General features: G+C 35.3%; 1 pseudogene; it reads right to left on the bottom strand.

Moving 5' to 3' along the window:
• Positions 1-24,776, bottom strand: part of LOC130221156 (receptor-type tyrosine-protein phosphatase delta-like) — a 105,394-nt pseudogene extending 80,618 nt beyond the window's left edge.
• Between the last annotated feature and the right edge of the window lie 833 nt (positions 24,777-25,609).

Here is a 25,609-nt window from a genome sequence, read left to right as displayed (position 1 = left end):
GAGATGTAAAATCTATTTGACAGACTCTATCAAATATTGTAAAAAGTTTAAAAACCTCTTGTCCTGAAAACGTTCAGCCTTTTGATTATAAAAACCTTGCGATTTTAGACAATGATTTCTTTCAAGACAGTTTGAAAGAAACACATTTTTGTAAATTAGACCCTAACATAACATTTTTATTTACTGAGGTATACTGCAGACCTTGTAGCAATTTCCAGGCATTATGACAACTTAGCTTCCTTGTCCACCTTTTCTCTCATTTGAAATGATGGATTTCATGTCTTTCTTTTCAAAATAACTGAAATAAATAATTTGAAATAATAAGCCTCCATAATCTATTTTCATAGTCAAGTCAAGTTTATTATCGTAAACCCAATGGGCAATTATTGGTGCAGCATAAAATCTATAAACATAATAAAAGACAAGTAACAACACAAACAACAATCCAAAATCTTGCACATTTAAAAGCTTTACAGGAGTGGGAATAAAAGAACCTCTACATCTATTGCTTTTCATTTTAGGCATGATATAACTAAGAGGTATGCATTCATCTTAAAGTGGTATGCTTGGCTTTTTATTTTTTCCACCATGAAAATAATGTTAAACTTGAAAAATGCGTAGAGTGGAATTTCTGATTCATCAAAAAGGACTGAAAACATAACTGCTGTTTTTTCCAACATGTTTCACTGAACACTGCTCCAATGTCACTGACCATGACCGCCCCCAAACGCACACCATTGGCTAGCATATAGGACTTCTGAGAATGTTCAAACAAACTGTAAAATATAATTTCAACCTAAAAACCAAGTTTTCTTTATAAGTATAGGAGCAAAGTAAGGAAAATATGTTAGAAGATGTACACTCACTGGCCACTTTATTAGGTACTTTATTAGCTGTCTAAATGCTTGTTAATGCTAATTTCTAATCAGCCAATCACATGGCAGCAAATCAATGCATTTAGGCATGTAGACATGGTCGAGATGATCTGCTGCAGTTCAAACTGAGCATCAGGATGGGGAATGATAATGATTTAAGTGACTTTGAACGTGGCAGGGTAGTTGGTGCCAGACGGGCTGGTTTGAGTATTTCAGAAACTGCTGATCTACTGGGATTTTCACGCACAACCATCTCACAGCGTTTACAGAGAATGGTCCGAAAAAGAGAAAATATCCAGTGAGCGGAAGTTCTGTGACTGCAAATGCCTTGTTGATGCCAGAGGTCAGAAGAGAATGGCCAGACTGGTTTGAGCTCATAGAAAGGCAACAATAACTCAAATAAACACTCATTACAACTGAGGTATGCAGAAGAACATCTCTGAATGCACAACATGTCAAACCTTGAGGCGGATGGGCTGCAGCAGCAGTAGACCACACCGGGTGCTACTCTTGTCAGCTAAGAACAGGAAATGGAGGCTTCAATTCACACAGGCTAACCAAAATTGGACAACAGAAGATTGGAAAAACGTTGCCTTGTCTGATGAGTCTTGATTTCTGCTGTGACATTCAGACAGTAGTGTCAGAAATTGGCATCAACAACATGAAAGCATGGTGTGGGGGATATTTTCTTGGCACACTTTGGGCCCATAAGTACCAATTGAGCATCGTGTCAACACCATAGCCTACCTGAGTATTGTTGTAGACCATGTCCATCCCTTTATAACCACTGTGTACCCATCTTCTGATGGCTACTTTCAGCAGGATAATGCACCATGTCATAAAGCGCAAATCATCGTAGACTGGTTTCTTGATTATGACAATGAGTTCACTGTACTCAAATGGCCTCCACAGTCACCAGATCTCAATCCAATAGAGCACCTTTGAGATGTGGTGGAACGGGAGATTGGCTTTATGGATGTGCAGCCGACAAATCTGCAGCAACTGCGTGATGCTATTATGTCAATATGAAGCAAATTCTCTGAGGAATATTTCCAGTACCTTGATGACTCTATGCCATGAAGGATTAAGGCAGTTCTTAAGCCAAAAAGGGGTCCAACACATTACTAGTAAGGTGTCCCTAATAAATTGGCCAGTGAGTGCATTTAAAAATTTTATTTAAATAATACACATTGTTATATTGTCTTTTTTCTGCAATACAATGTGAATAAAAAACAATCTCAAGCAAGAAATGCACGGATGCTCATGATGAACTGTTTTAATTAACTGTTTACTGCAGCAGATTTCAATTATATGCAAATTAAGGTAGCATTTTTTTCTACAAGGCTGCATTTGAACAATACACAAAATAAATGCAAAATGAAGTTTGTCTCATTCTCTTGCTCTCTGTCTGTTTCTCTCTCTCTCACATACACACACACACACACACGTTTGCAGTCACAAAGATGAATGCATCATCAGTACCCCAGTTCCCACAGCGATATGTAAATGAGGGCATTAATTTGCTTTAGTTGCAGAAAGGGTGCAGGTAACCAAAGACCCAGCAGCCCTCGCATAAAAACACTCGCACTCACATAAAGAAGAGTTATTTCTGGAAAAGCAGTTAATCGACGATACAAATGTAATGCTGAATACCTAATGGATCTTACAGGCAAACATTTTTACAGTGCTTTGGTGGATAGACGGTGCTTTTCGACGCTCTTAATCAGAATGTCAGAGTAAGAGCAGAAGCCACTCGACATTTTCACCAAATTAACACACAGCAAGACACCAAACACAAGCACACGCACACACGCGCGCAACATCAGAGTGCTGACATTTAATTAATCGCAATCTGGCCTTTGAAAATGAACGGAAGAAAGAGTAACAGAAACTGTGATGAGTATCCTCTGATGAACAGTTCATTACAAAACCTTCTCCGACACTCATATTGTGCTTATACGAGTTCTCTGAGTCTGTGTGCATGTGTGTGTTTTTTTCCCTAAAATGGTTGGTACTCTGTAATCCTCACACTAATCTGATTCCTTCTGTGAGTGTTAGCATGCACGTGAAAAAGAAAGAGAAAAAGCCACGCCAAGCCAACCCATCCCCCTTTATATTCATCTCTAACACACACACACACAGGGCATTATCATGATCGTATGACCACTGTCTATTTTTTTTTGCTGACCCGAATTAAGTGTAAGAGACATTCCCATGTACTGATCAACTCCGGCTGACTTCATCCTGTATTGTACATGAGTCCGTCTACATTTAATTCATCTAAAAACCTCTGACTCGGGAAAGAAAAACATACACACACACACACACACACATGAACACATACACACAATGGGCTGTTTGTCACAGTTCATCTAAGTGTGAGCCTAATCTGTTCTAATGTTCGACTGAAGTGACTATAATCGGATATTTTAATTATATCCACACTATTGCACACTATCTGAAAACCCACGCACACATGCTTGCTCGCTCTCTCTCTTTCTCTTGCTCTGTCATTGAGTGATTGCATGTGTAATACATACACAGTCAAAGCATAACAAAACCCCCACAGAATTATCTCTTAAACATTTATATAGACATGTACTGTAGGTGGTCTCTATGTGTCTTTTGGTTTGGGATGTGTTAGTTTTCAAATTTCTCACGTGTAAAGTCAAATACATGTCACTAATAAGATAGCTTTTTATCAAATGACTAAGTACATCAAACTGCATACTTGTCTAGAGGCAGTTAAAGTCAAACATATTTGCCCTCTGGTGATTTTTCTCCTTTGAATATTTCCTAAATGATTTTTATCAGAGCAAGGAATTTCACAGTATTTCCTATCATATTTTTTTCTGGAGATAGTCTTATTTGTTTTATTTCGGCTAGAATTAAAGCAGATTAAACATTATAAGGTCAGTATTATTGACCTTAAGCTATTTTTTTTTTTTGATTGTCTACAGAACAAACCATCATCACACAATGACTTGCCTAATTACCCTAACCTAGTTAAGCCTTTAAATGTCACTTTAAGCTGAATACTAGTATCTTGAAAATTATCTAGTAAAATATTATGTACTAAGAATGGGAACGAGAGATTGGCATCGAAATTTCGGGAGAGATTTGGCAGAATAGCTTAGAGGATATTGATAAGCAATCAAGCAACACTAGATTATGCCTCATCCAGTTCAAGGTCCTACATAGGCTACATTTCTCCAAAAAGAAATTACATAGGATTTTCCCCAATACATCTCCCATTTGTGATAAGTGCAAATCAGAAAAAGCTGATTTGGCTCATAGTTTTGTATCCTGTCGCAAAATACAGGGATTCTGGAATGAGGTTTTTAAAGTGCTTTCAGATGTTCTTGATCAACACATAGATCCTGACCCAGTGCTTATTATATTAGGACATTCTGATTATACATATTCATTGAGCAGTACACAAAAGAAATTCCTTACATATTGTTTGATTACAGCCAAAAAACTGCTATTATTATACTGGAAAAATGTTAATCCTCCAACTGCTAAACTATGGCTTGAAGAATTGATATCTACTGTACTCTGCACTTGGAACGAACCAGATATATTTTAAAAGGCAACATTGGACAATTTCAGAAGATTTGGGGCCCTTTCTTTTGTCACTTGATGGGGAATTCTTTCCCCCAAAGCAATGTGTTGTAACTAAAAAGTTGTTTTGATTATCACTGTATTGTATATTTACAGGCTGGGCTTGGGGTGTTTGTTTTTGTTTTGTTTTTGTTTGTTTTTGTAAATGTGTGCATATCAGAAAAAACTAATCCTGGAATCTGTGATTATTGTAAGCTTATTCAATGACCAAATAAAAAACTTATTTGACAAAAAAATATATATATATTATGTACTGTCTTCACGGCAAAGATAAAATAAATCAGTTATTGGAAATGAGTTATTAAAACTATTATGTTTAGAAAAGTGTATCAAAAAGTCTTTCTGTTAAACAGAAATTGGGAAAAAATATACAGGGGGGCTAATAATTCAGGAGGGCTAATAAATCTTTAACTGTATGTTTTTCGTAATAAATGTATGTTCTTTGTATCTTTATTCAAAATATAAATAATCATGCAAGTGGCATGTGAAAACTATTAATGCTAGATTGTGTTTGTAATGTAAATTTCTCACACAGAAACACTAACAGGCCCAGTCGGGACTCGAATCAGCGACCTTCTTGCTGTGAGGCGACAGTGCTAACCACTGAGTCACCGTAATCTCCTGTGTTTTATACCTTTTTATTGTTAACTCTTATAAGTTTCCTTATAATATTTGATGGATAATATGGTTTACACTTATTTTTATACTGTTTGATGCAAATTACTCTTATAATTCATGTAAAGCATCATGTGGCATACAAAAAACGATTGATATAATGATAATCACAAATTTTTAAACGTAATGCGAGTAGAGTGGAATTTCTGATTCATCAAAAAGGGCTGAAATAATAATGTCATACATCAAAAAAAAAAACTAATATTAATAGCACCGCCCCCAAACGCACACCATTGGCTAGCATTTAAGACTTCTGAGTGACTTCTAATGTTCAAACAAACGGTACAATTTTATTTCAACCTATTAGAAGTTTTCTTATGCAAAATCTCATGCAAATGTGTTAAAATATATAGGTATAGAAGCAAAATAAGTAAAATATGTTAAAAGATTCATTCATCCATTTTCCTTCGGCATAGTATTTATTAGTGGTTGCCACAGCGGAATAAACCACCAATTATTCCAGCACATGTTTTACGCAGCGAATGCCCTTCAAGCCACAACCTAGTACTGGGAAACCCATGCACCCATGCACAGTTTGTTTACCCAATTCACCTATAGTGCATGTCTTTGGACTGTGGGGGAAACCGGAGCACCCGGAGGACATCCACGGGAACACGGGGAGAACATACAAATTCCACACAGGAATGCCAACAGGCCCAGCTGGGACACAAACCAGCGACCTTCTTGCTATGAGGCGACAGTGCTAACCACTGAGCCACCGTGTGCCATGTTAGAAGATATATTATAAGTGATTAATCTTTACTTTAAACAAATTATTTATTGCTTTTTATTTTTTCAGACCTCACAAATATAATTTGGTGCAATGTTTTTATTGAAATTTGTGCTTTTGCTACAGTGTGTTTCTTTAAAAAAACGCTGCTTGGTTTATTATTTTGATATCTAAAACAAAATATTAGACTTTTTAAATTGTGGTGAAAAATTCAAATCCAAATGCTGGCACTAGTAAGAATTTTAAAAATGTTTTTAATGTTGTAATGTTTCTTAAGCTCACTGTAATCTGCATTTGTTTGATCAGTAAAATTCAGTAATAGTGTAAAATATTGTTACAATTTAAAAATCCCTGTTCTATTTTGTTAACTTGTCCTTAAAGGGATTGTTTGTCCAAAAATGAAAATTAACTCATTATTTACTCACCCTCAAGTGGTTCCAAACCTTTAAGATTTTCTTCTTTTGAATACAAAAGAAGATGTTTTGAAGAAAGCTGAAAACCTGTAACCATTGACTTCCATAGTAGGAAAAACAAATACGATAGAAGTATTGTTCTAAAATATCCTCATTTGTGTTCAACAGAAAAAAGAAAGGCAAGCATAAATAAGATCAAGAGTGAGTAAGTGATGACATAATTTTAAAGTTTGGGTGAACTATTGCTTTAATTCCAGTTTACGGTGTCACAATACTTCAGAAATTATTCTACTACTGTTTTTTTTATTATTGCTGAAGAAACAAATCAAAATATATTATTATAATATTTTAGCAGTTGTGATCCTCAATAGTTTTGTGATGATTCATGCAACACACCACAAACTACACTGTAAAAAATAAAATCACCATTTGTTCAGCACACTGTACATTTTCTGTCATATATACTAAGAATTGTGAATAACTATTGATCTACATAAAAATATATGTTATGTCAACAATATTCGCTAAAATGTTATGTCTTCATGTTTAACTGAGTTTTCTGGACAAACATTTTTGTGTTGAACAGGAACATTGATATTTAAATAATTCACGTATGTGTGATGCGACGATCGAAAACTAAGTTTGTTAATCTGTTGCTTGTAAGAGGGTTGACACAGTGGTGCAGTTGGTAGCACAGTTGGCAGAAGGTTGCTGGTTCGAGACCCAGCTGGGTCAGTTGGCATCCCTGTGTTCAGGTGGGTTTCCTCCACAGTCCAAAGACATGCGGTACAGGTGTCTGAATGTTGAATGGGTGTTTTCCAGTACTGGGTTGCAGTTGGAAGGGCATCCGCTGTGTAAAACAGATGCTGAATAAGTTGGCAGTTCATTCCGCTGTGGCGACTCCAGATTAATAAAGGGACTAAGCCAAAGGAAAATAAATGAATGAATGAAGTAGCAAGTTTGTGTTTGTCATTTTTAAGTAAAATGATTAAAAACGGGATGGTGTGCTGATTAGTACTAATTACGTATTTTGCAAATTTGAAAAAAAAAATAATCCACTGAACAGAAAAAAATGAATTGACTCAATAGCAGTAACTGTTGCTTCAGTTGTTGTGACAAGAATATCTTTGTTAGTACAATACAATAATCAACATTGCATGAATTAACAAAAGTATGTTAGCTGAACAAAATATTGTTACTAAGAAAAACTAAAAAACAGTTGTTGAGACAACTCAAAGTTCTTACTGCATCAAGTTGCCTTGTTTTTTTAATGTTTTCTCAACAATTAATTTTTTTACAGTGTATGATGCTTGTGGTCCTCAACATTCTTAAATAAATAAAAAGTTCAAAGGAACTGCATTTATATACAGTTATTTATTTTTTCACTCAAATTTACCGTGCCCTGGCTTAAAAAAAAAATATATATATATATATATATAGATAGATAGATAGATAGATAGATAGATAGATAGATAGATAGATAGATAGATAGATATAGACATAGATAGATAGATATAGATATATATAGATATATATATAGAACCCAAACATTGTGAAACTTTCTGTGTGAGGAAAAAACTATTCACCTGTTATTTTGAACATCTAATGAAGCTATGTGTGCTCCGGGATCACAGTAAATCTCTTTCACACGAGACAGCACAGAGCGAGGATGAATAAATGAATCTGAATCACAATGATTACAAAATTCTGAGAGCCCAGCGACAAAATTGCTGGTACTCCTACACTTTGGCGTCTACTGAAACTATATTCATGAGCAGTGAAAAAACATAAGTGGCAGATTTGATCTGAAACATAAGTCACTCTATATTAAAATACCTCAAAACCAAACATTCCATCCATTCATTGTTAATTCCATGAAAATCTCAAAAGCTTCTTGTGTTAAACTGAACTTCGACTAAGATGCAGCAGATTATAAGTTCCAGTGTGTTCTGTCAGACTGCATAAGCATAATAAATGTTGAAATTATGTGTTATTGGGTGTGCTTTTGAATAAAGAGCAGGTCAAATGGTATTTTAAACAATCTAATATCGGTATAAGCCCTAATAAAGCACCAACACAAAACATTGTAATTTTCTCAGTATATGCATTTAATTTTAGAATCATTTTGCTATGATTTGAGAATTGTTTGAATCAACTTAGGACTTAAAGACAGTTCACCCAAAAAATGAACCTTTAATAAATGTTTACTCATCCTAAAGTGGTTTCAAACCTTTATGAGATTCTTTATTCTGCTGAACACAAATAAAGTCACTTTGAAGAACATTGGAGATTAGTAATCATTGACTTTTATCCTATGGAAATGCTCTGGAAGTCAATGGTTACAGGTTTCCAACATTTTTCAAAATAACTTATTCTGTGGTCAACAAAAAACACTAAAGGGTAAGTACAGTAAATATTAACAGAATTTTCAGTTTTGGGTAAACTATCCCATTTAAGGCATATTCAAATGCAATTCCTGGAGGGCCGCAGATCTGCACAGTCTTGCTTCAACCCTTATCAGACACAGCTTATCCGAATAATCAAAGTGTTTGAATATATATATTCAGCCAGACTTCATCTTACCAATACAGAAAATTAGAGCATGAGTAGTACTTGTCAAGTCAAATCTCTCAACTCATTTGCATTTTGTTATAGCTCCACCACACCATTGGGATGCATACAGTATATCCGAAGTATGTGGCCAATGTTATTTAGGCGTACGCCTGGAGGCAGAACATTCTAGCCAGTCTAATTCATCTTTAGACACAACATGGCAGAACTGTCCCACTTCCTACCATGAAATCAGTAAGGAAGACATGCTTGAATGCATAAAATGTGCAATAACAACAAACTGCCAAGCAGAGCTGCATTAACTGGCTTAGAGCACACTTATTAAATGTATCAAGGTGTTCTTACCTTTTAATGTCCCACATGCTGCTTGTCAGAGTTACGGAGGCTGCCATGAGACAAAAAGAAAAGCACATTATCATATCTATCAAAATGTTAAAATATCATCCTCCAGAGGAGGGCAGCAACAGTCTCGCAACACAATCTCATGCCCTAAAATCAACAGCAAAAGTTGTGCCAAACAGAAGAGGACGACCCCTGCTGCGTCTTCTTTCACCAGTGGTCTATTTGCACCTTCTATTTATAGATGAGCTAGTATGAGGAATATACTATCTTCATCTATCACTTTAATGCACTCGCAGATTCATAAGCACCACCTCTAATAAAGAGATGGAGGGAGAAAAAAAGAAAGGGATAGATATTGAGCGGCTGAGAGGAAGAGGGGAAAAATGATCTAATGCAGCTAATGCAGCTCCAGTTTAGCACATTAAGAAAGACAGACGCGCACACACATAGAAAAAAAGTGAATCAAGGAGTGAAAGAAAATATACAGAGAGAGAGAAAGAGAGAGGGAGTGAAAGGAAGAGATTGAGAGATGGAAACAAACCAATAGAGAGGAAGGGGGAGAGACAGACGAGTGAGAGATGAGGTAAGTATGTATTTTTAGTCGATTACATCTTTAGTGTCAGAAAGAGTTGGATGCTTCTGTGAGTAGTTCTCAATAATGCAGCAGTGTATGCACTATAAAACACACACGCACTCTAACGCGCTAAATCCGCTGAGGTTTTATGGTCATATACAGTATTCATGCGCGCATTATTTGCTGCGAGGCTTGACAGCAGCTGGTCAGAGAGAAGCTACTTCAGAAAGCACCGTGTGAGAACACAGGACGAGGGAAACAGGGATTTGGGGAATACAGAGAGGCATTTGTAGATGTAAAATAAAGGGGAGCAGTCTGAAGCGGCTAAGGGTGGCTTTGTTCCAAATCCTGGTGAGCTGTCTAGTGAGGCTGCCTTTTAAAACAGCGTACATCAAAAGGCTGTTCTGCAAAGTCAGTCAGCATGACTGGGTTCCTTCTGGTAGGATACAGTTCAGGCCAAATTTTAAGGGATGTATCATTTATCGATAGGAAAAAAAATACATCCAAATCAGTGGGAGAAATGTTAATTATATGCTGTAGTAATATGCAGACAATTAGAAGTCATTTGTCGACTGATTTGAGGCAGAATATAAATTAGACACATTGGCTTTAATCTAGCATTTTAAACAAATCTTAAAAATAAGTCCCAATTCTGAAGAATTAAATCAGAATTGTGATGTATAACATCAGATTTGCAAGTTAAATATTATATCACCTAATTCTGGACACTTTATTGGGTACACCTTACTATTACCGGGTTGGACCACCAGAACTGCCTTAATCCTTTGTGGCATAGATTCAACAAGGTACTGGAAATATTCCTCAGAGATTTTGCTCCATATTGACATGATTGACATGATAGCATCACACATCCATGATGCGAATCTTCTGTTCCACCGCATCCCAAAGGTGCTCTATTGGATTGAGCTCTGGTGACTGTGGAGGCCATTTGAGCACAGTGAACTCATTGTCATATTCAAGAAACCAGTCTTAGATGAATCGTGCTTTATGACGTAGCGCATTATCCTGCTGGAAGTAGCCATCAGAAGATGGGTACACTGTGGTCATAAAGGGATGGCTGTGGTCAACAACAATACTAATGTAGGCTGTGGCGTTGACACAATACTCAATTGCTACTAATGGGCCCAAAGTGTGCCAAGAAAATATCCCCCACACCATTACACCACCACCAGCCTGAACCTGTTGTTGACAGCAAATTCTGACTTATGAAACCAGGCAAAGTTTTTCCAATCTTCTATTGTCCAATTTTGATGCTAATTTTTCTTAGCTGACAGGAGTGGCACCTGGTGTGATCTTCTGCTGCTGTAGCCCATCTGCCTCAAGGTTTGACGTGTTGTGTGTTCAGAGATGCTCTTCTGCATACCTCAGTTGTAACGAGTGGTTATTTGAGTTACTGTGGTCTTTCTATCAGCTCAAACCAGTCTGGCCATTCTCCTCTGATCAAGGCATTTGCGCCCACATAACTGCCGCTCACTAGATATTATCTCTTTTTTGGACCATTCTCTGTAAACCCTAGAGATGGTTGTGCGTGAAAATCCCAGTAGATCAGCAGTTTCTGAAATACTCAGACAAGCTAGTCTGGCACCAACAACCATGCCACGTTCAAAGTCACTTAAATCACCATTTTTTTCCCATTCTGATGCTCGGTTTGAACTGCAGCAGATCATCTTGACCATGTTTACATGCCTAAATGCATTGAGTTACTGCCATGTGATTGGCTGATTAGAAATTTGCGTAAACTAGCAGTTGGACAGGTGTACCTAATAAAGTGGCCGGTGAGTGTGTATTGCATATTTCTGACTTTTAAATTGAAATTGTGGGGGATAAACTCACAGTTGGGAGTAAAAGTCTGAATTATGATAAAGTTAGAATTGCAAGAAAAATATGTCAGAATTGCAAACAAAAGACAGTATTGCAAAAAGGTATTACAAAAATTGCAACATATGCTGTAAAAGTAATAAAGTCAGAATTGCAGGAAAGTCTAAAAACTTGTGCTTGTAAGAAAAAGTCCCAAGTATGGGTTTTTTCCCTAAATGAGAGTTTATAAATCTGTTTAAAAATAGGAAAAATGTGAGAAATAGAAACCCAATTTTGAGCAAAAAATAATAATAATTTAAACGGTCAAATACAAAGTCAGATTATTAAAATTTTAACTTACCCCTTCACAATTCTGAGTTTCTATCTCATATAATTGTGAGAAATAAATAAAAAGTCAGAATTACAAAATATAAAATCAAATTGGTAAAAAACTCATTTCCAAATTCTGTAAATTTTTCCAAAAGTTTATCTTTGATTTTCTGATTTTTCACTCTTTCTGGACAATGAATAAAATAACTCTAATATAAAATTATTAAACACATAATTTAGATATTTGTCCCCTTCACAGTTCTAAGATTATATTCCAGAATATATAAACTCAGAAATCTGAGAAATAAGAATTTAAAACCTTGAAAAAGCCTTACAAGAAATAAAGCTGCAATTCTAAGGAGAAAAAAGCAAGAATGGTGAAATATAAAGCCAGAAATCGGAGACATAAACTCATGATTCTGACTTCTCTTTAATCATAATTCAGAGTTTATCACACAATTCTGACATTTCTAATGCGAATTGTGAGATAAAATCATATGAAATACAGCAAGAATTGCAAATAAATTAACATAATAAACAGTTTTGAGATAAAAAGTGTCAATTACCTTTATTTTTTTTATCTTGTGGCATAAACAGACTTACTTAACCCAAATCAGTCACTTATGATAGTATGCTTTCTTAGAAGGCAGCTAGTTATGTTGACTACAGTAGGTTATGGACAGAGTCTGTGTTAATGTGTGACAATTCAAACAACTTACTTGTGTTAAAATGAGTTCAGGTTGAGTTTAAACTCAGCTGTCTCTCGTTGGGTGAAAGAAGGACAGACTCCACAAGACTCTCCTGAAAGATGAAAAACTCATTAAACACACACACACACACACACACACACGTTCATACAGCACTTTTAAATCCTTCCCTCTCAAACTTCCACACACTCGCTGAAAGCAGCAGCTGGGATTTGACTGTTTTATGATTTTTTCAGCCTAGTTTGAAAACAGCTGACTCAGGTATTCTAGCACTAATGCTGAGAGATCAACAGACATCTGCCTGAATATGACAGTCTTACTGTGAGCTTGTCACTTTACCGAGCTGGAATGAAATTTTGTCTATTATTAGACTTTTGGTGTTGAGATATACTCTGCATGACAGACAGTGATCCTATATTGTCCAATGTACAGCGTGTATAGTTTTGTGTTGGAGCGAAAAGAATTCCTGTTTTATTCTGTAAACTACTATAACTACTGTAAACTACTGAAGACATCTTTCTTTTCAAAATTGAAAAAAACAAGTAATTTTGAACATGTTTTGGCATAAAATTACAAAAAGATGCAATGTTTTCAGACATGCTTATATTAATAATACCAGTGTTTTAATTTCAGAAGGGTTTTTGTTTCTTTTGGAGTGGAATATCACAAATGTTTTAAAATCATAGCAGATAAAAGCACATTATTCAGACTATTGGTTAATTTTAGTGTATTTTTATTTATCTTAAGCCCATATATAATGTTATGATTTTTTTTACTTACACATTTATTATGTCTTAAAATAATGAACAATAAATTTTATGTGAGCTTATGTTTCTATATCTTTGTGTATATATGTGGTATTTTAATGTCTTGTTTGGTGAATTGTATCAGTGCGTATATCTATATGTATTAATATTATGTTTATGTTATTGTCTGACCTAAGATGAACCTAATAAAAAATTTATAAAATAAGAAAATAATAATAATAATTATAGAGCTAATAATAATAAATATCTTACAGAGCTACAATACCCACTATAGAATACAAGTAACACTCAGCTGAAAACGAAAATTAATGTGTTAATATTCGTTTCATTTTATACATTTCTTATAATATTTAAAAAATTCCGCAAATAAAAATATTGTGATTTAAAAAAAATACTACTACTAATAATAATGAACAATCGTACTGCATGTTTTATATGTAGCCAGGATATGTTTTGATGGTACTGTTCTATGATGTATTAATTTAATTGTATTTTGTATTGATTTACTTTGATGCATAGTCTAAAATGTTTATTATTTGTACGTCCAGTATATATAGACTGTTATCGTAAATTATTTTGTTAGATTAGCTCTAGATTTGGCTTCAGTACTGACTAATCTAATGTATATGAACAAATATATAATTGTACTCCTATATGCTCAGCACTATATATTCATATTTTTCTTCTACAGAAAGCCTTATTTGTTTCATTTGTGCTAGAATAAAAGCAGTTTTTATTATTATTTTATGGTCATTATTATTAGCCCATAAAGCAATATTTTTTCCCCATTGTTTACATAACAAACCATCATTATGCAATTAACTGTATCTAAAAAAGTTAAAATATTTGTGGTTAATGAGCATTTTAACTAATACCTCTCTCCATAAAGAATGTGTTAAATTGATTCAAATGGCAGAAAGACATTGTTTTAAAAAAATCTATTTCAAAACTGTGTTACTTTCTTAAAAGGAATTTATGCATTACAGTTTCATGCGCACCAAACCAGCCTATTAAAATGATTTCTAAAGGATCATGTGACACTGAAGACTGTCAAAACATCAGCCTTGCCATCACAGGAATAATTTATATTTTAAAATATATTAAAATATAACCAGATATTTAATATTGTAATAATATTTCACTATTTATAACTGTTTTCACTGTTTTTCTGATCATATATGCAGCCTTGGTGAGCATAAGAGACTTCTTCCAGACACATTATAAAAATATGGGTCACAAACCTTTGAACAGCAGTTTTTAATCTCTGTGTGATATGAACGGTTTGGTCCAAACGTCCACTGTAGTGAAAATTGTTCTGTTTTGCATCTTGTTTACTCTAAACTAATGTCAAATTTTCATTATTAATTGTATCATCAGCTTTAAAAAGTACATTTAAAAATGGAATCGCTTTCAATTTCAATTTGTTTGACAAGTGTGAGTGCTCTGAATCAGACCCAGGCATGGTTCAGTTGGCCAGCCGTGGCCCGGTTGGAAAAAAAAAGTGTGCCAGAGTGTGGGTTGGTTGGGCTTTGGCGTGGTACCCTTGTAGTGTGAGGGCAAAGCTCGTGTTACTTTTAAGGGACTGGTTCATATGGATTTATTAATCATTCTTACTTTTCAATGAACGTGAACTGTCATAGTTTATTAAAGAGCAAACCCCCGTGACGGAACTCTTAAAAAATTAAATATGCTAGACGTTCTGCTATGGTGTAATGAGGCGTTGCAGGCATGATATCAGTTGTGGTGAACTACTCCACATTACACAAGAACAAACAATTGAATCTTCGATGCCCATTTGTTGCTTACAAATCCCCACGACACTCTACGTCAAGGAAATCGTCCAGAAATCGTGACAAATTTGTGTAATCTGACCGGGGATTTAGGGTGCAGCATAAATTTAGCTTTAGCGCTAGTTCTACTAGTAATACATGTCACATCACTCTTTGCAATCAGTTCAGACACAGGACACAATAAATAAATAAGCAATCCATTCAATTATTCATTCATTCATTCATTCATTCGTTTGTTTGCCGAAACTGATGCAGCCGTTCATCCACCATCCTCCTCACCACCATCACCAGGTGGGCCCTGTCCATTGGGGTAGGCTACAAGCTTCCGTAGGATCTACAAGCTTCTGTTTCAAGCTACGGACAGGATCTCCACCAAAAAAAACCTATGTTTTGTTAAATTATACTATGCTAAATAATACTTTTGTCAAGTAAATGTAATTCGATATCATATTTATCTCCCTAGTCTTTCTAGATTTTTTTTTTTGCTTAGATTTTCTGCCTTTTTTCTTGTTTGGCCGGCAGAAATCTTTGGTAAATCCCTACATCATTTTTATGATCAGGACTTTAAAATAAGCAAAAAACTTAAATCTCAGATCTCCAAAAACACCGCTGACTCTAACCAAGTAGTCGTGTTCATCAAGTTCACATATTTCTGTTGTCATTCTGTGCTATTTGTAGTCTATTCTGTAATTGCATACATGGTGAGATGCGTGCATGCGTGTGTTGTTAAATTGATGAAGATCAGTTCAGTTTGTTAGTTTTTTTATATTTGCATGCATTTTCTTAACATTTGAGCTCTCTCTACAATCATATATTTAACGTATAACTGCAAGCAATAAAGAAATATGAGAACAACAACTAAAAATTGTCAAAAGTCTGGGGAAATTCTCTGGCAAAAAAAAAGTCAGAAGTGTACATTATAAACTTAAATGTGAGAATAGCAACAAAGCCTACAATAAACAAAATTGCAACTCAGCCTAATGTACGAAATATAAACTCAAAGTTGCAAGATATACAGTTGAAGTCAGAATTATTAGCCGCTTTTGAATTTTATTTCATTTTTAAATATTTCCCAAATGATGTTTAACAGAGGAAGGAAATTTTCACAGTATGTCTGATAATATTTTTTCTTCTGGAAAAAGTCTTATTGGTTTTATTTCGGCTTGAATAAAAGTAGTCAAAAAGGTCAAAATTATTAGCCCCTTTTAAGCTATATATTTTTTCGATAGTCTACAGAACAAACTATCATTATACAATAATTTGCCTAATTACCCTAACCTGCCTAGTTAACCTAATTAAACTAGTTAAGCCTTTAAATGTCACTTTAAGCTGTATAGAAGTGTTTTGTAAAATATTATTTACTGTCATCATGGTAAAGATAAAATAAATCAGTTAATAGAAATGAGCTATTAAAACTATTATGTTTAGAAATGTGTTGAAAAAAATCTTCTCTACGTTAAACAGAAATTGAGAAAAAAAAATAAACTGGGGGGCTAATAATTCAGGGAGGCTAATAATTCTGACTTCAACTGTCTGTAGACATAATTCTGGCTTCATTTTCCTGACTGAGAATGTTTAATTAAGAATCCTATGGGTTTAAATAAGAACAAATTTATTTACATTTGATTAGTGACCAAGAAATAAAGCAGACGCATCATGTTTGTATGTGTTAATATCCACCGTATTACACAGTTTTTTTGACCCCACTCTATACTACACTGCTTTCAAACATCTGGATAGGAGCTATTATTAAATGAGGAAACTAGATGTGAGAAATCGTGCTCGTGTGTGTGAGTGATCTGTGGCAGATGGGGTGTTTTTTTGGGTTTTAAGAGCGGAAGGGTGTAAATGCAATAAGAGCACGAGTCCACTAGGTTGTGCTGTTTACTTTCAGTCATCCACCCGGTATTGATCAGAAACTAGCAGTAAAAAAAATACCTGCGAAATTTGCTGGGAACCCAAATTCAGCGCTGCCTATGTATTACATAATATGTTTATACAATGTACGATCCGTAGGGTCTAAAATGCAAATTATGTGTTCTGGTGTATTCCTTAGTGAGACTGAAAAGCCTAAAACAGTCAGCCCTTTGTGTGTGTGTGTTAGTCTGTGTATGTGTTTGAGAGAGAAAGACCAAAAGGGTTTAGTGAGAAAGAGAGAAGACATTTCACCCCCTCACTGAATGGAGGTTTTATTGATCTCAGTGGACATCAGCGCCTTCCAGCATAGCCTTGTTCAGAAAGGCGCATTAAAACATCTAAACAGTGTTGGAACGTTAAATATGAGATAAGACAAGCCTTAACTACTGGCTATAAAAGAAAAAAAGATGCATAAGTCGCCTTTTGATATTTGAACCGCTATTCATATTTAGAGACACGCAAGTACAGTGGAGGAAACAACTGAAGTGAATACCGTCATTTTCATGCAAGGCCCAGAAGGAATCTACTGACATTTTTTAGCATGTTCTGTTCTGATTTAAAGGGATTTAAACATAGAAAATAGGGCTGTGTGATTTGGGGAAAATATCTAATTGCGATTTTTTTTGACAGACCTTGCGATTTCGATATGATTTACGATTTAATTTTGTAGTCAAGCTTCATCTCAGTAATCTGTATCCTAGCTTCTTATTGCTAAAATGCAGTGAGTGTTGGTTAAAAAAAGGAACTGAAAAGATATTAACTTCAACATTTATTCAAAATTAGTTTTTAAATAGTCAGAAATTAAACAGTAATTTTTCTCTAGAGCAAGCAGTAAGCTCAAATAAAATTACCTTAACTTTCTGTAAACAAGTGCACTAGATAAAGGGAGAAAATGTAGCTTATTATAAAAACAAAAAACATATACAGCTGAAGTCAAATTATTAACCCCCCTGAATTATTAGCCCCCCTGTTTATTTTTCCCCCCAATTTCTGTTTAATTGAAGAAAGATTTTTTCAATACATTTCTAAACATAATAGTACTAATAACTCATCTCTAATAACTGATTTATTTTATCTTTGCCATGATGAGAGTAAATAATATTTTACTAGATATTTTTCAAGACACTTCTATACAGCTTTAATTTACAAATTAAAAACTGCTTTTATTTTAGCTGAAATAAAACAAATAAGACTTTCTCCAGAAGAAAAAAATATTATCAGACATACTGTGAAAATTTCCTTCCTCTGTTAAACAACATTTGGGAAATATTTTAAAAAAAGAAAAGGATTCGAAGGGGGTTTAATAATTCTGACTTCAACTGTATATAAAATACAGAACACTCAGCAAACAAAAATGACTGATAAGAAGCAGGTTGAAAAGTTCTTATTGGGCAGAACGAAAGTCTGCGCACTCAATTGGACTGTCACACACAGACGGCAATCATGCATTTGCTCTGGGTTGAGGAAATTAAATCTTGCATATTAATCTTACGATAAGCTAATCGCAATTCATTGCACAGCCTTAATAGTAAATATGTTAAATGAATTGACACTGCTACAAATTCGCTGATATCTGAAAGCATTCTCAAGTTTAAGCAACACCACACATTTTTTGCAAATTAGGCTCATTTTATAAAAACTTTGTACATTTAACAGTTGCATTTTACCATTTTTTTATTAATTTAGCTGATCTTTAGCACTTTTAGCTTAGCATAGATAATTGAATCAGGTGAAAAAAATAGAAACTTTTCATTTTACGATGGTACACAATGTAAGTGTAAAAGACTTGGCCTTTAAATAGGGAAATTATCTAACTTTTTGGTCAATTTCGAGCAAGATGCTAATGGTCTAATCCAATTCAATGATCAATGATAAGCTAAGCTAACCTAAGCTAAATGTGCTCCCACCAAACACGATAAATTGGCTGAGTGTATTCAAAAATGTCAAAACTCAACTGTAGGTAAAGTGGAGTGTTCTGTTAACTCAGTTTAAATGATGTTTATTTATATAGCACTTTATATATAGTTGGTTTGTCAAAGTAATGTCCATATCGAAGAAATGTACAGATCTGGGATAATACAATTATGCAAGTTCAAGCAAGATAAACATTATTAAACAGGTCATAATTCCAATACATGGAAAATGTCAGGTTTTCCAAGTGTTATTATCGTTAAGCCATTTAGTGTTTAGCCGTTATTACACAAAATATATCAGGAATAGATGCAAGTGTAGACATTTATTCCAGTCCTATGTAATTCCGGGCAGATTCCATTTGTGGCTGTTAATTTGCCTCATGATTAATGGAGTTTCAGGTTCACGAACTGTAATGATTGATCTCTGCCATGTGGCACATTTCACTTATCACCTCTCATTCTCACTCTGTCACCCTGCTTGTTAGCTTTACCAAGCTGTAAAAATACCAGTATGAAGATCTCACTTACCTCTGTGTTCTATTTGAGTCAATCTGGAAAACAGAGAGAAAGAGAGAGAGAAAGACAGTGAGATGAATATAGTCATCCACAATGACAGCATTACACCAACGGTTCATTATCATGCAACTATTTTCCAGACAAAAGATCAAAACTGCAGCCTTCATGAACTCTGGCAATTTCAGATGCTCTGTCATAGTTGATATAATGCAGCGATTCCTAACCAGGGCCGTGAACTCCCAAGAGGATACAAGGATAAGATTTTGCTAACATTTTAGGATCTTGACTTTGATTGGTAAAATCTTTTAAACAGCGACTATGGCTTTAAAATAAATGATGTTACTAAATGCAAATTTATGTTGGCATGATTTACATAAGGATAAACAATATTTGCAAATGTTGTTTTCAGCTCTTTTTTAAAAGAAAAAAACTAAAAACATTTCAAATATAAAGTTAAAGTCAGAATTATTAGCCCCCCCTGAATTATTAGCCCCCTCTGTTTATTTTTTCCTCAATTTCTGTTTAATGGAGAGAAGATTTTTTTCTAAACATAGTAGTTTTAATAACTCCTCTCTAATAACTGATTTATTTTATCTTTGCCATGATGACAGTACGGTGACGCAGTGGCGCAGTAGGTAGTGCTGTCGCCTCATCGCAAGAAGGTCAATGGTTCGAGCCTCGGCTGGATCAGTTGGCATTTCTGTGTGAGTTTGCATGTTCTCCCAGTGTTCACGTAGGTTTTCTCCAGGTGCTCCAGTTTCCCCCACAGGTAAATTGGGTATGCTAAATTGTCCGTAGTGTATGAGTGTGTGTGGATGTTTCCCAGAGATGGGTTGCAGCTGGAAGGGCATCCGCTGTGCAAAACATGTGCTGGATAAGTTGGCGGTTCATTCTGCTGTGACGACCTCGGATTAATAAAGGGACTAAGCCGAAAAGAAAATGAATGAATGAATGATGACAGTACATACTATTTTACTAGATATTTTTCAAGACACTTCTATACAGCTTAAAGTGACATTTAAAGGTTTAACTAGGTTAATTAGTTTAACTAGGCAGGTTAGGGTAATTAGGCAAGTTATTGTATAATGATGGTTTGTTCTGTCTATCGAAAAAAAGATATAGCTTCAATGCGCTTATAATTTGACCTTAAAATGTTAAACTGCTTTTATTCTAGCCGAAATAAAACAAATAAGACTTTCTCCAGAAGAAAAAATATTATCAGACATACTGTGAAAATTCACAAAAATAGAAAGAAGCCTGACTAGGCATGGGACGATAATTTCAAGGTATACCGTGGTTTGGAAAAGTCAAGGTTTTAAAACCGCTAAACTTTTTTTTTTTTTTTTTAATTGTAAAGAAATCTGTGTTTTGAAACTAATGAAGACAGCAGAAGTTAGTGATTCATGTGAATGAGCCTGACATGTTTTCTGCTCCAAAATATTTAAAATGTTTCTCAAAATAAAATATATTTGCTGCGTCTGAAATCGCCAACTACTCAGTAGGTACTGCATTTGAATTTGAATATACTACTCAACCGAAAAGTACGTTCTATACAGTATGAATAGAGCTTGTACGTACTACGGATACGGATTTGTCATCATCATGTAACACACCTGCATCACTCTAATTCATGAAATCTCTTTTGGTATATCATGGGATAGCAAAGCGTCCATCGGAAGCGCACTTCAGAATCTCACCGGAAGTAGTTGGTCAGCCGGGTACTTCTCGCATACTGTTTTTCAAATTTTATGAATTCAGACATACTACTCGGCTCGCATACTGATTTATCGTACTATATAGTATGGAAGTATGCTATTTCGGATGCAGCCATTGTGTTCAAAGCGGAAAAAATGTTTTTTCACCAGACATTTAAAAATAATATATTTTGGAGCAGTAATCACAATACCGTGATATCGTGGTATTTTTATCCAAGGTTATCGTACCGTTACAAACTTATACCGGCTCTTATCTAAGCATGACTATTTTTGACTAAATTACTATTGAGCAACTAATTACTACTAAGAACAGAATTTATTTCCTTTTTTTTAATTATCCACTTCCGTTTAAAGGTTTGGCCTCATTAATAATAATAATAATAATAATAATAATAATAATAATAATAATAATAATAATAATAATAATAATAATAATAATAATCTTTTGGATGGATAATATTGGAGTGGAATAATATAATGTATATATTTAATGAAGTTATTTAACTGAATATCAGAAACAACAAGCAAGGCAAACTAAAAACTGTTGTTGAGAAAATTTACAAAAATATTAAGCAGCATAACTATTTTGACTATTAAATAATAATAATAATAATAATAATAATAATAATAATAATAATAATAATAATAATAATGAATTGTTTCTTGTACAGGGCATCATGGTGACACAGTGGATAGCACGATCGCCTCAAAGCAAGAAGGTTGCTGGTTCGAGCCTCGGCTGGGTCAGTTGGTATTTCTGTGTGTAATTTGCATGTTCTCCCCATGTTCGCGTGTTTCCTCTGGGTGCTCCAGTTTCCCCCACAAATCCAAAGACATGCGCTATAGGTGAATTGGGTAAGCTAAATTGACCGTAGTGTATGTGTTTGAATGAGAGTTTATAGGTGTTTCCCAGTGATGGGTTGCAGCTGGGAGGACATCCGCTGCTTAAAACATATGCTGGATAAGTTGACGGTTTATTCCGCTGTGGTGACCCCAAATTAATAAAGGGACTAAGCCGAAAAGAAAAATGAATGAATGAATAATAATAATAAATAATAATATGGATGGAAATGGGAATGGAATGGAAAATAGATGGGAATGGAAAAATATAATGTATATATTTAATTAACTATCAGAAACAACAAGCAAGGCAAACAAAAAAAACTGGTTTCCAAAGGATCGTGTGACACTTAAGACACGAATAATGACTGCTAAAAGTTACAATTCTAATGTACAATTCTGTTCACTATTTTGTACAGATAATCATTAATGTGTGCAGAAAAGGGTCACATTTCTAATCACACTCCCCGTCAATGAATCCGTACAAAAAAAGGTTGTGAAACACTGACATAATGCCTCACTATCACGTTACAGAACTGCTACTGGAGATAAAATCATTTAGGGATCAACTGCCTGACAGGTCAAGAGGTCACGTCAAGTCAATGCACTAACCAGCAAACGCTGTGAAAGAGCTGCGCACGTATGTTTGAGGGAATATAGAGCAGGTCACGACTGTAACCCAGGCCTGTCACTCCGGACTCAGAAAGAGAAGATTTTTAAGATTCCACTTCCTGCTTCTCTCTTCTTTTTCGCACTCATCTTCTCTCTCACATTGGTACACACACTTTCACACCCACATCTTGAGAGAGTTGTTTGACTGTGTGCCTAATGATAATAGATGAGGTGTCAGGATGAAGGTGAGAGACACTAAGTCATCCTCACAGCACGAGGGAGAAACAGCTCATCTCGATCTCTCTCTCTCATTTTCACTTCGCCTATATCTACAGGCGCTAAAACAGGAGGAAAAAAAGTGCATATAGAGCTTCTATTCTAACGCTATTGATGCCTTGCGTTTTGTTTTACTCTTACTTTTTGAGTAACGTGACCGTTCTGTGTCGGAGTTGTGAAAGGAAGAGGCTAGATATTCAAACCAGGCTGTCTTTTCAGTGTACATTAGAGGAGCGGGGAAGAAGTCAGCACTTTATGCAAGTCTTTTGAGAAAATGTCAAAATATGACAGGGCTGAACAGATATAAAAAACTGCTTATGCAAGCCTCTTGTCTCTCAGTAAAGTGACCTCTGCTTCTCAAGTGCATCCCTATACATGCACAGGCATGAGGAGTCGCAAACTGACATAACATAAAAATGCAAAATGCAGAGGAGAATCTCTGACATTATTTCGTTTCATTTAAAAGTATGGCGTATGGGGAAGCAAAAAAAAACTCACGTTGAGTTTCATAACATTTTTTTTTATTATTGTTTCTAAAAAACTGCCAGTTCCCAGAATTTTACTGTAAAAAAATATTGTGAGTTTTCAGAGTTGCATTTTGGTGACAATATATGCCTATCTAGGCTATGTGTTAATATAAAGTGTGCAGATAACTAGTTACATCATGACATTAACGTCACATGATGACCCAGAGATACATTTATCTGTGCATTCTCCAGTGACTGTGGTCACACAGAGATAAAATCAGGGTAACAAACATGACACTAGAATTGACTAAACATAAAATCTAACCTCCATATGTGCATAATAACTTGGCGTAATGTGAATTCAACTTTCAATTAATTAAGAATTCATTTATTTAATTATTTTAAAATGTATAATCCATAACATAATAATGTCTAAATGTCTTTTTTAAGTTTTATAATTATTATTATTTTTTAACTAGTAAATGAAATTAATAAGTAAAATGGCACTTCTTACAATGCAAAATTGCATGTACTGTCGTGTATAGCCTAATAATTCTGTACAGTATATAACTACAGTATAGTTTTATTATTTTAGTAATTTTAATATTTTAGTACTGCAATATTTACGTTGCATTGCATGAATGTAATAAAATGTCATAATCACAATAAAATATAATATGTTACTACATTCTAGGGTAAAACTTGCCGTTTTACAGTACCAATTATTTTACGACAAATTTATTTTTCCAGTCTGGTTACTAACAGCCTCCAGGCATGGCAAGTTTGCACGAAAAGCACCAAAACTTTAAGACTTTTAATGAGTTCATCCTGTCCTAAAATGTTCGCCAGAGCTTACAAATCTAATAAATAATTCAATTTAAGAGCGGTCTGCACATTTACGGCTGAATAACGACGTGTTCTGTGAAAGCACTGTGAAATCCTGGACATTTCTTTTCAACAGTCTTCCTAACAATAGTTGGTCTTTTAACGAATATGACGGGTGCGCGCACACACACACACACACACACACATACACACAGAGAGAGAGACACAAACACACACGCACACACTGACACACTTGACCACAGAACCGGACGACCTCGCTTCACCGTGTAGCGGCGCGAGCTCTTACCGGATTCTCCAGGTACAGTCGCGGTGCGAGGAGATCCCGGTGGAGATCCGTCTCTCTATCCGCCCGAGTGAGAGTCCAAAACCCGGTAACTCCGACAAAAAAGACGAGTGCGGTCTGTACGCTTCTCAAAAAGCCGACGAGTCCACGCGCATAACCCAATATAAGTGATGAGGTCTGGGAGCTTTTGGAGCGCCGCGCTCGCACCCCTGCTGTTAAAAATACTCTCCTCCAGACTCAGGTGCAGGTGGTCTTCAGGGTCGCGCGCAGGCAGAGGAGTCGGAGCGCAAGTTGATCTCAACACATATCAGATGCAGACGCGAACAAAGATATGCAGGATGCAGCCCGTACACACACGTGCGTGCGCGCGCGCGCGTCGGGGGGTGACGATTTACAATAGGTTTTTTGGCATTGACAATCTTACAACGGCGTTTTAGCATGAAATCCACTTGTGTTTGTGTGTGTGGCGAATTTAAAACAACACTATTTGAAAACAGAAGACCAAAGGGGATCTGAGCCCAGAGCAATGGAAATCTCATCATCATTCATTAACTCATCAAACGACAACACACACACAGTGCATCTATTCCAGGACATCCCATTGGCTTCATTAGATGGAGTGTGATCTCATTAACAACACAACACAAAGCTTTAGCAACATGCATATTCATGTATATTCCATGAGCATCATTGTGATGATGTATGATGTTCAGAGTGTGTTTGTTTGAAAATAAAAAACTAGGTCGTATAGCCCACCCAGAGCTTCCTGTGCTTATGGGGGGCTGTGTAGAAAGAAAACACACACAAACACATCAAACATTCAATTACACAACACTCAAGGCACACGAAATGACCTGATACCAGCCTTCGTGATTCCAACCTCATTCTGGCTGCCTAAATTAATGTATACTGTAAGAAACAGACGATAAGAGAAGGTGAATAATGAGCAGGCCCAGACTGAATGTGCTGAGGTTTTTTTCCTCTCTCTTTTTCTCCTTCTCCCTCCCT

The sequence above is a fragment of the Danio aesculapii genome, chromosome 1 (genome assembly GCF_903798145.1).
Source record: "Danio aesculapii chromosome 1, fDanAes4.1, whole genome shotgun sequence".
NCBI classification, from domain to species: Eukaryota; Metazoa; Chordata; class Actinopteri; order Cypriniformes; family Danionidae; genus Danio; species Danio aesculapii.
Note: the sequence above shows the minus strand (reverse complement) of the source record. Positions and strands in the feature narration are given on the sequence as shown.